The sequence below is a fragment of the Leptonychotes weddellii genome, chromosome 9 (assembly GCF_054177405.1).
Source record: "Leptonychotes weddellii isolate Sample4059 chromosome 9, ASM5417740v2, whole genome shotgun sequence".
NCBI classification, from domain to species: Eukaryota; Metazoa; Chordata; class Mammalia; order Carnivora; family Phocidae; genus Leptonychotes; species Leptonychotes weddellii.
This window is the reverse complement of record NC_138377.1, coordinates 40,554,169-40,569,621: the sequence shown is the minus strand read 5'-3', so window position 1 is coordinate 40,569,621 and position 15,453 is coordinate 40,554,169. Positions and strand designations below refer to the sequence as shown.

General features: G+C 39.7%; 2 long non-coding RNA genes across 5 annotated transcripts in view; one reads left to right on the top strand and one right to left on the bottom strand.

The window, feature by feature from the left end:
• The window catches only part of LOC145723430 (uncharacterized), a 90,672-nt gene extending 85,003 nt beyond the window's left edge, over positions 1–5,669 (top strand). Inside the window, exon 3 of one of the 4 annotated variants that reach the window (XR_014148470.1) lies at positions 4,568–5,669. This is a non-coding gene — a long non-coding RNA (uncharacterized LOC145723430). The remainder of the gene's footprint in view (positions 1–4,567) is intronic. The other 3 variants (XR_014148463.1, XR_014148464.1, XR_014148465.1) reach the window with 3 other exon arrangements.
• LOC145723429 (uncharacterized) overlaps positions 1–15,453 on the bottom strand; it is a 258,189-nt gene that overhangs the window by 41,147 nt on the left and 201,589 nt on the right. The window lies entirely within an intron of this gene.

The following is a 15,453-nucleotide window of genomic DNA, read 5'->3' as shown; positions in this document are numbered from 1 at the left end:
TAATAACATGTTAGCACCATTTTCTGGACTCTTCTCCAGAGCGGTGAGTCCTGTATCACGGAGAGTGCTCCCATATTGATAAGCTCTCCCATGTTCAACTTTTTGTCCCACTCCCCTCCTTCCCACCACTTTGATCCTACATCCTCAGGATCCACTCCTAGGCAACTCTCCTGGCTCCTGGACTAATCAATGCATGTTGATTAGTTCCTACAGATGTTCCCTTCCTTAGCAAGCCCAGCACTTTCCTGGCTAGATTGGACTGTGACCTAATCATAGTTACCATCTAGTGGACAACAGTGGAGGTAGGTATAGATCCTGAGAAGGATACAAGTCTTTTCAGACAGAGACCTCTGCCTCAGCTTTAAGCAATGGGATGGTTCTAAGTTAACAGAACAGAGTGGGCCAGTTTTGCAGGCCCAGAGGGCTCAAGGGGACCTCCATTTTCAAGATTCTCAAGTGTATCAACCTAGAATCCCACTCATTCCCAGCCAGAGCACTGACCTTGGATAATAGACTTGCCAAGGCTGAAAATTCAACCTTTTTGTAGAGTTCTGTTGTCCTGAAAATTAAGTCTTGAGTTTTACCCTCAGATTTTTCTATACTCTGGCTGCAAGAGATGAACCTCTTTACATTCTACTGAAGAGGGCCTCTGACTTTTGCACTTAAATGGATGACTAATGCCCCTAGGCCATTCATTGTTTATCTCTATCTCATTGATAGCCCTCAGTGAGAGACATATAGTTCCAATGCTGTTATAATTACTATATTCTCCAAATCTTTTAAACAAGTAAGACATCACACTACCATTGCTTTCCTTTTCATCAGTGTTTCATGGCTGTTTACCACCAGTGAAAGTTTTAATAATTATATTGCAACAGCATGTCAGGGGCTGTGCATAGTCCACCTACTACCAATGAATGGGTCTTCACTGCTAGCCAGCCAGTGGTGATTTCATTCCCAATCCCATTTTAGAGTTTGCTTCCTAAAGCCATTCCTGATACTAAAGGTCATATATCACGTTCCCTAGAAAATGGATCGTGAGATAGAGATTTTTTGTGCAGGAAGTCTACTGCAGAATACTCTCAGTGACAAGCCATCGAGGAGAGTGAGGATTGGACACAGAAAGAATTGGAACCTCGAGGGCCTCAGCAAATACTGCAGGAGTGCCCTGAGCTGGCATGGCCCTTTAGAGATGTCCCAGACTGAGGCTAGGGGTCTGGACACTGTGCCCCCCTCACTGACCAGTTGTTGAATGCAGGCTGCCCCTACCTAGGGTATAACTTTCGGTGAAACAGCACTGCATTAATTTGCTGGAACTGTCACAACAAAATACCAGATGAGATGGCTTGAACAACACAAATTTATTTTCTCATATTCTGGAAACTAGAAGTTGAAGATCAAGGTCCTGGCAAGTTTGGTTTCTCCTGAGGTCTCTCTCCTTGGCTTCCAGATTTTTGCCCTCTTACTGCCTCTTCACAGCACCCTCGGGATCCAGGCCCAGGTAACTCTTCTGTCCCTCTGTGCATGCACACCTGTGATGTCTTTAAATCCTAATCTCTTTTGATAAAGACACCAGTCAGATTGGGTTAGAGTCCACCCTAATGGCCTCATTTTATCTTCACTACCTCTTATAACAGCCGTATCTCCAAATACAATCACATTCTGAGGTTATGGGGGTTAAGGTTTCAACATCTAAATTTCGGGGCGACACAATTCAGTCCATAACAAGTTCCTTTTAGCCAAAGGCAACTTCTGGAGACAGATTCAGCTCTGTTGAGCCATCATTGGTCAACACTGCTGGCACCTGGAGGAATTAGTGTCTTCATCTTTAAGGGAAGATCTGGGACGAGTACCACAGCATCCACTACAGTGATGTTATTAATATCTCTAATAAGAATATAAACACAGCTAGCTAACACTCTTTGGGCATTATATTGTGCCAGGCCCAGGACTATTTCTTCATGTCTTATCCTATTTAATCCTAACTTAGAAAAATGTTCTCTCTTCCCTGAAATCTCTGTAGTACAAACAACAACCTCAAAATCCCTAAAACACAGCACTCTCTATATAGCAATTCTCCCTTTTTAATATCCTACTGCATATCACTTGCTTCTTCCTGAATTATAGTTTTTCAAGAAATAGCTGTTGAATCTAACTCACCATTTTACTAGAGAGGGGATACCTTTATGTTAGGTTTTGCATTCTTCTATAATATACAGACATTACTGGTGACTCCATTTCAGTAATTTTGGTGGCCAGAGAGTTATTTACTTGAGTGAGTTCTCATGAAATAGAGTTGAAAAACAATGACAGATAATGCTGGGGGAAAGGTGCTTTGCATAGTTCTGGGGGTATCAAGTCATACTAGGAGGAACATTGTTCAGTTAATTAACATGGCAGGGTTATATCAGGCCCATCTGGACTCTAACATATGTTATAGAGGTCCTAAGAACTCCCTGTGGCAACCTTTGGTCCAGCTCTATATTCTCTAGTGGTTATCTATTCATTCTTCAGATTTTCACTGAACACCTACTATGTGCCAGACACTGGGGTTGGCTTCTGAGATACAAAGTAGTAGACAAAATATGCACAGTCTCTGTCCTCATGCAGTTTGCAGTCACTTTACCACCACGTAGGATCCATAGAGGTGTCTTATTGGTCTTAAAGTTTCAACTAAAGTCAAAATAGAGATGATGGAGACAAACCTAAAATATTACTTAATTAGAAATTCAGCTGATTCTCATGTTTTTATCTGCTTTAATATACCAAGTTCTAAGAACCCTGGAAGGTCTTACTGGTCGATCTCTTCCACTATCCATTTCAGAACATGACTAGGTAGCTATACCATATAAATGACCTTTTTTTCCTGAGAGTGGAAAGACTTGGGGATGGTGGCTAAGCTGATGAGCTACTTCCAGATGGTTTTAACTCAATCAACACACTAGTGGAAGTGATCATGTCTGGCAATCTAGATATTGCAAGCAAGCCAAAACAGAAGTTGGTAGAACACAAGTATTCTGAGATATTTTCAGAAACCATAGACCACAATCAGTAACAATGAGAGCAATAATAGCAACAATAAAAAAAAGTCATAATCATTAATTTAGCTGTATGCTAAAAACACTTAAAATATTTCATTATTTTATCTAATCCTCACAATAAACGTATGTGTGAAGTAGGTGTCATTTTCTCATTTTTATAAATAAGGAAAGGTAAGGCATAGAAATATTAAATTATCTTCCCAATTCATGAAGTAGAAGTGGCATATTATGCATTTAAACACAAATTCATCTAAAAGCTGGGTTCTTTCCCATGGTATTGTAATCAGTCCCCAAATTATGGTGTTCTTCCCTATGAAATAATCCTTCAATATTACTACCAATTCTTGGTTATCTCCAAGGGTGAATTTGGAAAGTTAGGGTAAGTTATATGGAATGTTTAACATTTCTTTATAGCATTTCCAGATCAGAATTGATTTCAGACAGCAAAACCATTTTTCTAGCCAATGTTACTTTGTGACTAATTCTTAGCATGTGAAGATAATGTGGTAGCTGTCATGCGAACCAATGGTAAAATTTCATTATAAAATGCACTTTATCATGCACAAATAGTGTAGTGTCACCTGGAGTATTAAGATAACTAACTGCTATAATAAATAATTCCCAAATCTCAGTGGTTTAATATAGTACAAGTTTATTTCTTACTCATGCAAATTTTTATGAGGATATTCCTTGATGGGCATCTCTCCTGAGCAGCTATCCCCCAGGTGATGATTCAAGCATCCAGCCTACTTTAACCTTGTAAAGGCACCATGAAAGGCAAAGAAAATGTGGGCAAGGAATGCTTAACCACCTTAGTCTGGTGGCCAGAACTTGTCATATAAGTAGATTAAATTCAAAGGAGCTAGGAAATGAAGTTCCCTAAGTTGCTAAGCTGCAACTTAGCCCAAACTCTACATTGTTCTACCTTGTTGAAGGAGATCCAGTGCCTCTGGGTGGTCAGGTAGGTCTTTCTGCCACAGCTGGTGTCAGCTAGTTTGGGCTTGTGAAAAGCTTATAAAAAGCAAGATTTCTCAAATAGTTTCTTTACCGGACACTATTGCTATACCTAGTTATGATACAAATCAAGATGTTGTCCCGTGCATTGATTGGATGAATTAATCAACCTATAGTGGGTTGAATGGTGCCCCCTCCCCCAATAAAAAGGTATGTCTACCTGGGACCTGTGAATGTGGCCTTATTTGAAAAAGGGTCTTGGGGCGCCTGGGTGGCTCAGTTGGTTAAGCGACTGCCTTCGGCTCAGGTCATGATCCTGGAGTCCCGGGATCGAGTCCCGCATCGGACTCCCTGCTCAGCAGGGGGGGGTCTGCTTCCCCCTCTGCCCTCTTCCCTCTCGTGCTCTCTATCTCTCATTCTCTCTCTCTCAAATAAATAAATAAAATCTTTAAAAAAAAAAAAAAGAAAAGAAAAAGGGTCTTTACAGATATAATTGAGTTAAGAATCTTGAGATAAGATCATCCTGGATTAACTGGGTAGACCCTAACTCCAATGACACCTGTCATTATAAGACACAGATGAAGAAGAGAGAAGAAAAGAAGGCCATGTGAAAATGGAGGCAGAAACCGGAGTGATGCCACCATAAGCCAAGGAATACCTGGAGCCACTACAAGCTAGAAGAGGCAAAAAAGAATCCTCTCCTAAAGCCTTCAGAAAAAAAACATGGCCTTGCTGACATCTTGATTTTGGACTTCTGGCCTCCAGAGAATAAATTTCTGTTCTCTTAAGTTACCAAGTTTGTGGTCATTTGTTATGGCAACTCTAGGAAATTAAAACACAGCCTAAAGACATGTGTAATGAACTGAACTGTGTCCCCCCGACCAAATTCGTATGTTGAAGCCCTAGCTGAATAGGACTAGTATCCTTTTTAGAAAAGGAACAGACACCAGGGATACATGTGCTCAGAGAAAATGCCATATGAGGAAACAGCAAGAAGATAGCCATCTGCAAGCCGAGGAAATAGGTCTCAGGAGAAACCAAACCTCCTAATATGTTGGTCTAGACCTTCAGCCTCCAGAAGTGTAAGAAATAAATTTCTGTTGTTTAAGCTACCCACACTGTGGTATTTTAGTATAGTAGCCCTAGTAGGTTAACAGAAGGTATGACAAAGAGACCTTCAACAGGTAAGATGTCTAATGAAACAGCCAGAAGGCCCAGGGCATTAGCATTTGATTGAGTATTTCTAATTTAATAAGCAAACAAATACAGCCATAAGCCGAAAGCATGCGTGGTGTAGTTTTCTTACGCATGCGTGGTGGAGGTTTCTTACGTATGACAAATGCTTAGCATGATGCCTAGTGCAAGTTAAACACTATTGCCTCAACTGTAACACAAACTGTTAATTTTTTCATTTCTGATACAGAATATATACAACCAGTAAACATTTTTCGTTAATATCTATCTTTAAATGGTGGCTTTTCTTACAATTGATGGCATCTTAGAATCAAGAAAATAAAGCATATACAAGCAGGATATTAAGCACTTGACATGCTGTATCTCATTTAATACCCCCCACAACCCCAAGGTTTGAGTACTGTCAGTGGAGTGTGGCAATGGCTTGCACCAGCTTAGGGGTAACTGATTGTGCTGACCTCTCCCAGCTCCAGCTGGCGACCTGAAACCAACCACAGTGGGAATATTTATACCTTGAAAATTGGCTATTATCAACATACCACTGGACTGGGCACTATTATTATTCCATATCAATGAGGAAAGAGTGAAGCCCAGTAACTTGTTGTGGCTAGTACGAAGTAGCAGATCTCAGATTTCCGCTGGGGTTTATCCAGTTCTCACAGCACAGGTTCTCAATGCCTGTCCTAGGCTGTCACCCACTTGAATGGTATTTAACAGAAAGCCATATCTGCAGTGGTAATTCTAGAACTTCTTAAGTCCCATAATAGCAGTTGGGTCTCCTTTGTCCAATTACTTCAGTTTTGTAGATTATATTGATCTCCTACCATCTGGCACACATGACAAAAAGTAGAGCCATTACTACGTAAAATGGAAATGAATTTGCCAAATTATATGGGCAGCTGATTGTCACATCATTAAAACCAATACATAAGATGTTATTGAGATACTTCATAATAGTACCATAGGTTCATCACTATTAAAACTTGATAACTTAACCCAAGAACCTTATTTAAGGTTATACAATACATACAATACATAATTATCTGTATTGCTCCCTTTAAATGAGATATTTCTCATCATGTTCCTACACAATTTAGATTATGGTTGTTATTCAGGAATGTGTAAACTAAGAACGGGGGAGGGAGTTATCTACCCTTTTTTCTGGTGGTGGGGACAGGATGTAATCTAACTTTATTTCTACTTCCAAAGATCAGCAAGTTTACAACTGTAAGCAAGGCAGGAATGTAGCCCCACTTAAGATGCCTACAACTACTGATTTTGACTAAGAGCTAAGAAAAAAAGCTGCTTTGAGGGGATTTTTTTTAAAAAAACAGTAAGACCAGAAAATAGACTGTATGTATTTTTCCTGCAGCTCACAAATATTCATAGTTTTGTGAGCATTTGACAAAGAAAAGAAAAGGAGAAAAAAAAAAAAGACTTCTTTTCCCTATTCCCTAAAGCTGGTGGGATAAACAGTTCCCAGCCACTCATTCACTTTCATGAATGTAAGAAAAAGCAGTTGGCTCTTTAAAAACAAAAGAGAAAGAAAGAAAAGGCAAAATCTGAGCTCCCATGAGTGTCCCCTCATGAAATCTCCACAGATTCTAGATTGTTTTCAAGTCTCTGGTGGTGAAGCAGGCAAAGCACTATATTCCTTTTCCTCTTTTTTTTTTTTTTTTTAAATAATTTAGAGAGACTTGTAAGTGGGATAAATGGAGAAAAATACTGCTTGTGACCATCCAGTGAACTAAAAGTAATGCTAGAAACAGGACAGAGAGTTTAGGGTCATCAGCACTCTGGTTAATTACCCATCTTTTCCCCACTCTACATTCTTAAAGGTTTCTTGAAATGAAAACAAAGGAATCCAACCAAAACCAACATTTTGATGAGTAAAGTGTAAATGAATGAGAAACAGATGGGCTTGGTTTTCCCAGGGGTCTATAAATGAAGGGTAAGGTGCTTGGGGGCAAAATGCATGTGGGGTTTCTCTGGCAAGTCTTTTGCACTGTTAACAAGCCCAAAATGCAGCCAAAGTTCTCGAACCGGCATATCCCCACATTGGCAGGACTCAATATGAAAGGATCTTGGTGCCAAAGGAGCAGCCTTTGGAGACCCCCAGGACATTGTTCAGCACCTCACAAATCATATTTTATAGGTGCCAAAGGCAGCTGCAAATCTCACATGTGCGGCCAGAAGTTTTCATTCAAGAACCCAGCCATTTTGGCTTTGATCAGAAACCACAGATTGGTGTAAACATTTCTCTTGCCACGTTTTATGGTATTTACGTTTAGCATGGATCCTCTTGGTTCTGATGATAACAAAGTGTTCTGCAGGCATCTGCTGTGGAGTCATCCCCACCTCAGCCTTCAGGTGGAGAAACAGCTTAAGGGCAGGGAGAATGACGTAGCAAAGGTCAGTCCTAAATCAGAGGGGGTGAGCTCTTTGTGCATCCAGGCCAAGCCTCTCTCTCTCTCTCCCTGAGATTAGAGCGTCTCCCCGCTGTCTTCAAATCATGTATATATCAAGTTACAACTCAGAAAGAATGCATTTTTAGTTTTTCATGGGGGGGAGTGTAGGCCCCAAACCACAGATTATTTGAAAACCATCCAAGCTGACTTTGAGATTTTTTAAAATAATTTATTTGGCAATACTAAGAGCCAGATTGGCCATTTGGCCAAGGTAACCTGCCCTTCAGTGCAAAGACTACAATTAATGGGCCACATGTCTCTCTGCTCTCAAGCAACAGAAGCGACCCGCGGCTGGAGAGCGCTGTGCGGTCTTCCAGCGTAAGCACCACTGATATCATCACCATCGGAAGGTCATAAAACTGACTGATTATAAACACAGCTCTCATTTGTTTACAGCTTACATTTTTGGGTTCGGAGTAATTAGCACATTAGCCGTCTCTCGGGGTGAGGGCTCACAGGTGCTGGGAGAGACGCTTCCAAGCCAGGAGGGGGATCACAAAGCCTTTCACAAAGCAATCACTGGCCTTTACGAGAACCAGACTGGGGAATGCTGATTCTGTTGCGTGAGGGGTAGTTGATAACAACCACGTGGGGCCACGTGTGTAGCAGGATATTTGACGCCCGCGGTAATTTCTTCCAACACAAGGTCAGGTCGGAAAAATCCAAGACATGTCAGCAATGTGCAGGAGATGTCCTCTGTGAGGAGCCTGGAGCTGCGGAAGCATTTTAAGATTCCTTTTCTTCCTCGCAGGCCAACAAAGGCAGATAAAGATCACCCTTGCTAGTGGTGACTGGTACTTCTTTTCTGTTACTTATAGTTAAAATAAACTCTTTGAGTCTTATAAAGATGTTCCTTCTCAGACACTTGCTTAGAGAAAGCAGCTGGCTCGGCTGTCTTCCCTGGACATGATTCTTGTCCCCAATCCTGCCCTTTCCAGTCTTTCTCTGAGCCTTCCACCATCAAGGCAGGTTTTATTTGAACAGCTCGAGCTATCAAACCGGTGCAGATTGTCTAATTAGTCACTCCAGCTGCTCGGGTAAGTGAGTTGTCCATGTCACCTTCCGCAGGAACTCCAGAGAGCCTAAGCAGCATCCTAACCGATTAAAGGTGTACCCTTCTTAAAGGACATAGGCATATGCTCACAATTTGGGTTGTTAGATTGATCAGAGGACTAGCCTTTTTTAAAACAAAACAAACTGTTTTACCCAGTGTGAAATCTTTCACCCAGCATGAGATTCTCTCTGTATTTTCTGTGATGAACTGTTAACGGGTCAAGGGCTCTGGAGCTGGTTATGGAATATTAAAGATTGCTCATCATGGACCACACTCATGGTCAGCAATTTGAAATCCATTCTCCATTCATAATATCATTTGAATAATTAACAATCATATTGCTTTCTACAGTTTTCGAAGTTCCCGCACTTACATGATCTCCTTTGATCTTCACAGCAGTGACATGAGGATAGGCAACATCATGATACCTGCATTTCATAGATTAGGAACCAGGCTCAGGAAGATTAACTGACCTATCCCAGATCACAAAAGCTACTAAGTGGTAAATCTTCTCATTTGAAATTCATTTTCCTTGCCTCATATCACACAATTTGTGGGAGTTTTAGTGTGAGGATATTCCTTTGAAGCCATTCGTTTTGTCTGTTTCCCAAACGTTAGCCACTAGAATAAACGGGTTGGCAGCTAGTTTCTTTGTGGTGCATGGAAGTAGCTGCAAATAATAATCACGTGATTCTTAGCTATCTCAGCTATCTGCAAATATCCAGTGAAAACACTGCAGACACATTCTGCAAGAGCTCATAGAGGAACATGTACTTGCTTCACTGAATTGTTAAGGCTCAAAGTATTTTGCACTGCAATGTTGCCATTACATATTGCTTTCCCCCTGATTTTTAAAAGATGTATTCAATACTTTCTTGACACTGCATTGACTTTAGTTGCCATAGCAATTGCTTGGAAGTTTGTACTAAAATTTTGATACTCACGAAACTTCAAGGGCAAATAAATGACAGATGAATTAATCAGTAGTCCCAGATATGTTTGTTCTCTTCTCATAAGAAAACACTAAGAATTAAAGAACAGGATTTGGGACAGCTTCTCCTTTTGGGATTATTTCCGTACCAAGCAAATGAAGTAAAGATAGGTTTTGATTAATTCAATCATCCATCTTATTCTTATTGAGCTTCTATCACATGCTGGCCACTGTCCTAAGTTCTGGGGATGTTAGACTGAACAAGAGAGATAGACAAGATCCTATTGTCTCAGAGATTCCAGCCTAACAGGGAACCTTTGCTTATCTGCCAAGTCTGAGTTAGATGCCCCTTTGCTTCCATAACACCATAAGCACTTCCTCACATTATCACACTGAATAATAACTGACCATTAACTTGATATCAGCTACCTCTCTATCTTGCTCTTGCTTATGTCCCTGGTCCCTAACACCCTGACTGAGACATCTATTAGGGTCAATAAACATTTGAATGAATAAATGGAATCTTATTTCATGCTGGGTTAAAAACCCAAGTCAAATGAGAAAAAAAGTACTCTAGCTATATTGCCTAGTAGGATGCCGTTAGAAGCGCCCCCTTGCCAAAACTGATTTCAGTATTTGTCAGGACACACACAACAGATTTTGTAGCTGGGGGAAAGTAGGTACCATTAAAACTCATTGACTCTGTCTTTTCTTTTAATATCTCCCCACTGCCATTTATCCTTCTCTTCTCCTTAGGATCTCTCTAGTTCTTTAGCCATTATTGTCTTTAGCTACCTTTCACCTACTGCCTAATATCCAAGATAGTAACTTTACCTTCTGGCCTTCACATGTCCAATTATTCCCAACCTTCATTACCTTTTTAACTTCTTTTCACATTTAATTTTAACTTTAGGAGAATTCATTCTCAACAACAACTGCTAGAGAAGTTCTATTCTTCTTTTCTCTAAAAATGTTTGCCGGAGAGATACTAGATAATCCCATTATATATCAGGCAGAACTCAAATGAACCTGTCTTTGCTGTTAAGTTATTTGATAAAAACACAGTGTTAGCAAATCCTATGAATTCAGAACATGAAGTGTGGCTCGGGTTTGGTACAGACAGGTGCAAGGAGAACCCCTGCTCCAGGTCTGAGCTTTGCTCTGCAGACCAGATCAGTTTTGTCATTATGTCTAGAGGTGATAAGACCAAGGGAGGTCAGCTCATTCTAATCAAACCCACAGGGGTCAAATGCCAATTACTTCCTTTATAATGAGAATTACAAATTCTCAACAGACTGAATTCTCAATTTTTCTAATTAGTCCATTTCATTTGGTTTTGTCTGTAGACATATGAGAAGTTAAATCGTCTGCTTACTTGTTCAGCACAGAATTACAGCAAGAGAAATTGGGTGGATGCAAGAAGTATCCCTTTCTCTTGAAAATTCTGGAGTATGATGTTGGGTAGAATTGGTGAAAGAAAAAAGTCTGTTAACTCTCTGGCTCATACTCCCTTCCTTTCCTTTAAAACTGAGTTTCTCAAAGAATAGCTACACAACTTTTGCCTACTTGCTTTCTTTTCATTCACCCTTTGCCAGCTGACATGAGCTTCTGTCTATGGTACTCTATTAAAACCACTTTTTAAAAAAATTCCTAATAACCTATTTATAGCAAAATCCAACAGGCCTTTACTAGTTCCATAATTTCCTTAAGATTTTTTCATGTAATTCACTTGTTCATTCATTATTAATTCAAAATGTAATGGGCACCTTTGCCAAAGTTGTTTCTAATCCTTTTTTGGTTTGTTTCTGTCTTGTCCACTAGAGCAAGTTTCAGGTCTGTTTTATTCACTATTGTATCTTCGGCTCCTACCACAGCACCAGACACATAACACACTCAATAAAATTGAGTGAATGAATGAGAAAATGAAAAAATTAACATACAAGGTTTTCACTTCGGGCAATGACAGCACAAGATGCTCCACAGAATCATTCCCCCATGAAAATGGTGAAAATTATAATTAGGAAAAAAACCACTTAAAATCTATGGAAATGGTCCCTAGTCCTAAGGGCATAGAGAAAATAAAGAAGCATTTATTCAGGGGCGCCTGGGTGGCTCAGTCGGTTAAGCGGCTGCCTTCGGCTCAGGTCATGATCCCAGGGTCCTGGGATCGAGCCCCGCGTCGGGCTCCCTGCTCAGTGACAGCCTGCTTCTCCCTCTCCCTCTGCCTGCCTCTCTGCCTACTTGTGCTCTCTCTCTCTCTGTCAAATAAATAAATAAAATCTTTAAAAAAAAAAGAAGCATTTATTCAAAAATATCTAATAAACCCCAATAAGAACTGCAAGAGTCTGTGGGACTTGAATGAAGAACTACATCTCTCCAGCCCCAGCACTGAGACAGAAACTCTACTTCAGACTGGTAGGGCCAAGAATACAGGGAAACCTTTCCCCTGAGTTCCCAGTTAGAGGACTATCTTCCCAAGAGGGGCAGAATGTTAGCAGTTTTCATCCTACCTCAGCTTCCTGTTGCTGAGGCTAAGTTCAAGGAGAATGCATCCGATAGAGGGGGCTCTCATCTTCTGCCCAGCCTCCATGAATGGAATAAAGGCTTTACCTTGAGCATGGTGCCCCTGAGAATACTGGGACCCTAAATGCCTTTGCTGCAGTTTGTGGGGGCAAGGATTCCATGACAAGAGAGGCAAACCAAGAACATCTAGGGCTGCTACCCCATCCACAAAGCACTCAGCTGCAAAGTGGGAATGCCACTTAGAAGTGTGCCATTGTCCTCACCTCCAGTACAGAGCCATGGCTCAGAGATTTTGCCTGGGAGAAGTAGTCTACAGAACAGACAGTTCCAGATCTCTCCCCAAGGAACTGACTTCATTCACAATAGAATGTAGAGAAGTTCAACCCTAAGGGTATTCCCAAAAACAAAAGCTGTGGCAAAAGGAAATGGGAGAGAATTGATAGATTCATTAGAGATATATGCTAAGCTACAGGCTGACTAATTTGCTGAAAAGAATTGGGAAAAGCGACAGATGGGAAGAACAACTGGAGTCAGAACAAATTTCAAATACTTACCTCTACAACTATATCTTCAAAGGAGCCAGAATTTGATTGAATTACTTTAATAAAGTAATTTATGTACCAGTATCATTGGAAGCAATATAGCAATCAGCTGGCAACTAGTGGCACTTAATACTAAATGTAGTCAGAAAAAGAGACCATCCAAGACCATCCCTGCAAAACCACTTCCATCGCAGGGTGACTGTGGGCACACCTAAGGCTGTGCTCCCTAAGTAGCAACATCAGAGATTTCAAACTGTAAGAAGGACATAGATTTCACCAAAGTAATCCAGACAGTCACTAAACAAATAAACAAGCCCTAGGGTGGGGATCCAATACTCAGAGTTGCTACAATATATTATCTAAAATGTCCAGTTTCCATAAAAAAAAAAAAACACCTATGAGACACACAAAGAAACAAGAAAGTATGCTCTTTATACTAGAAAAAAGCTGGAAACAAACTACATGTGAGAGTGACCAGATGTTGGATTTAATAAACAATGACTTCAAAGTAAACATTCTTAATATGTTCATAGAACTGAAGAAAATCATGATTAAAGAAGTAAAGGAAGGCATGATGACAGTGTTAACATCAAATAGAGAATATCAATAGAGATAGAACTTATAGGGGGAAAATGAAAATTTTGCATTTGAAAAGTACAATAACTGAAATTTAAAAATGCACTAGAGGAGCTCCATAGTAGATCTGAACTGGTAGAAAAAAAATTAGCTAACTTGAGATAATTGACAAAGATTATGCAATCTGAGGAACAGAGAGAAAAAAGAATGAAGACAAATGAAAAGAGCCTCAGAGATATGAGAGACAGCATTAAGAATAACAATATATACATATTGCAGTACCAGAAGGAGAGGAGTACCAGAAGGAGAGGAGAAATAGAAAGGGCAGAAAAAATATTCAAAGAAATAATGGCTAAAAAGTTCCCAAATTTATTGAAAAACATTCATTTACACATCTAGGAAGCTCAGTGAACTTCAAGTAGGATAAATACAAACAGATTCACAAACAGACACATTGTAGTAAAAATGCTGAAAAACAAAAACAAATAACACCAAAATTTGTATGGAACCATAAAAGCCCCCAAACAGTCAAAGGAATCTTGAGAAAGAAGAACAAAGCTGGAGTTATCACAATCCCAGATTTCAAGATAAACTAGAAAGTTGTAGCAATCAAAACAGTATGGTACTGGCATAAAAACAGACAAATAGGTCAATGGAACAGAAGAGAGAATCCAGAAATAAACCCATGCTTATATGGTTAAATAAGCTATGACAGAAGAGTCAAGAATATACAATGGGGAAAAGACAGTCTCTTTAGTAAATGGTGCTGAGAAAACTAGACAGCTACATGCAAAAGAATGAAACTGGACCACTTTCTCACACCATAAACCAGAATAAACTCAAAATGGATTAAAGACCTAAATGTGAGACCTGCAACCATAAAACTCCTAGAAAAAAAGACATAGGCAGCCATCTCTTGGACATTAACCTTAGCAACATTTATCTAGGTATGTCTCTTCAGGCAAGGGAAACAAAAGCAAAAATAAACTATTGGGGTTATACCAAAATAAAAACTTCTGCATAGCAAAGGAAACCATCAACAAAACAAAAAGGCAACCTACCAAATGGGAGAAGATATTTGCAAATGATATATACAATAAGGGGTTAATATTCAAAATATATAAAGAATTTCTACAACTCAACACCGACAAAAAAATAAACAGTCCAAATAAAAATGGGTAGAGGACCTGAACATTTTCCCAAAGAAGTCATACAGAAGGTCAACAGACACAGGAAAAGATGGTCAACATCACTAATCATCAGGAAAATGAAAATCAAAACCACAATGAGTTATCACCTTATACCTGTCTGAATGGCTAGAATCAAAAAGACAAGAAAAAACAAGTTTTAGTGAGGATGTGAAAAAAGGAACCCTCGGACACTGTTGCTGAGAATGTAAACTGATGCAGCCACTGTGGAAAACAATATGGAGGTTTCTTAAAAAATTAAAAATAGAAATATCACATGATCCAGTAATTCCACTACTGGATATTTATGCAAAGGAAACAAAAACACTAATTCGAAAAGATATAGGCGCCTCTATGTTTATTACAGTATTATTTACAATAGCCAAGATATGGAAGCAATCCAAGTGTCCATCAATAGATGAACGGCTAAAAAAAATGCGGCATACACACACACACACACACACACACACACTGGAATATTACTCAGCCATAAAAAAGAATGAGATTTTACCATTTACAATAACATGCATGGACCTAGAGTGTATTAAGTGAAATAAGTCAGACACAAATACCACATGATTTTATGTATATGTGGAATCTAAAAAATAAATAAAACAAACAAACAACAATAACAGAAAAAAAAAAGACTCTTAAATACAGCGAACAAACTGGTAGTTGCCAAATGGGAGGTGGGTGAAGGGATAGGTAAAATAGATGAAGGGGGTTAGGAGGTATAAACTTCCAGTTATAAATAAATAAGTTACAGAGATGAAAAGTACAGCATGGGGGGGGCGGAGCAAGATGGCAGAGGAGTAGGAGACCTGGATTTCGTCTCCTCTCAGGAATTCAGCTGGATAGGGATCAAACCATTCTGAACACCTACAAACTCAACAGGAGATCGAAGAAAGGAATAGCAACAACTCTCTGAACAGAAAAGCGACCACTTTCTGGAAGGTAGGACGTGCGGAGAAGTGAATCCGAGG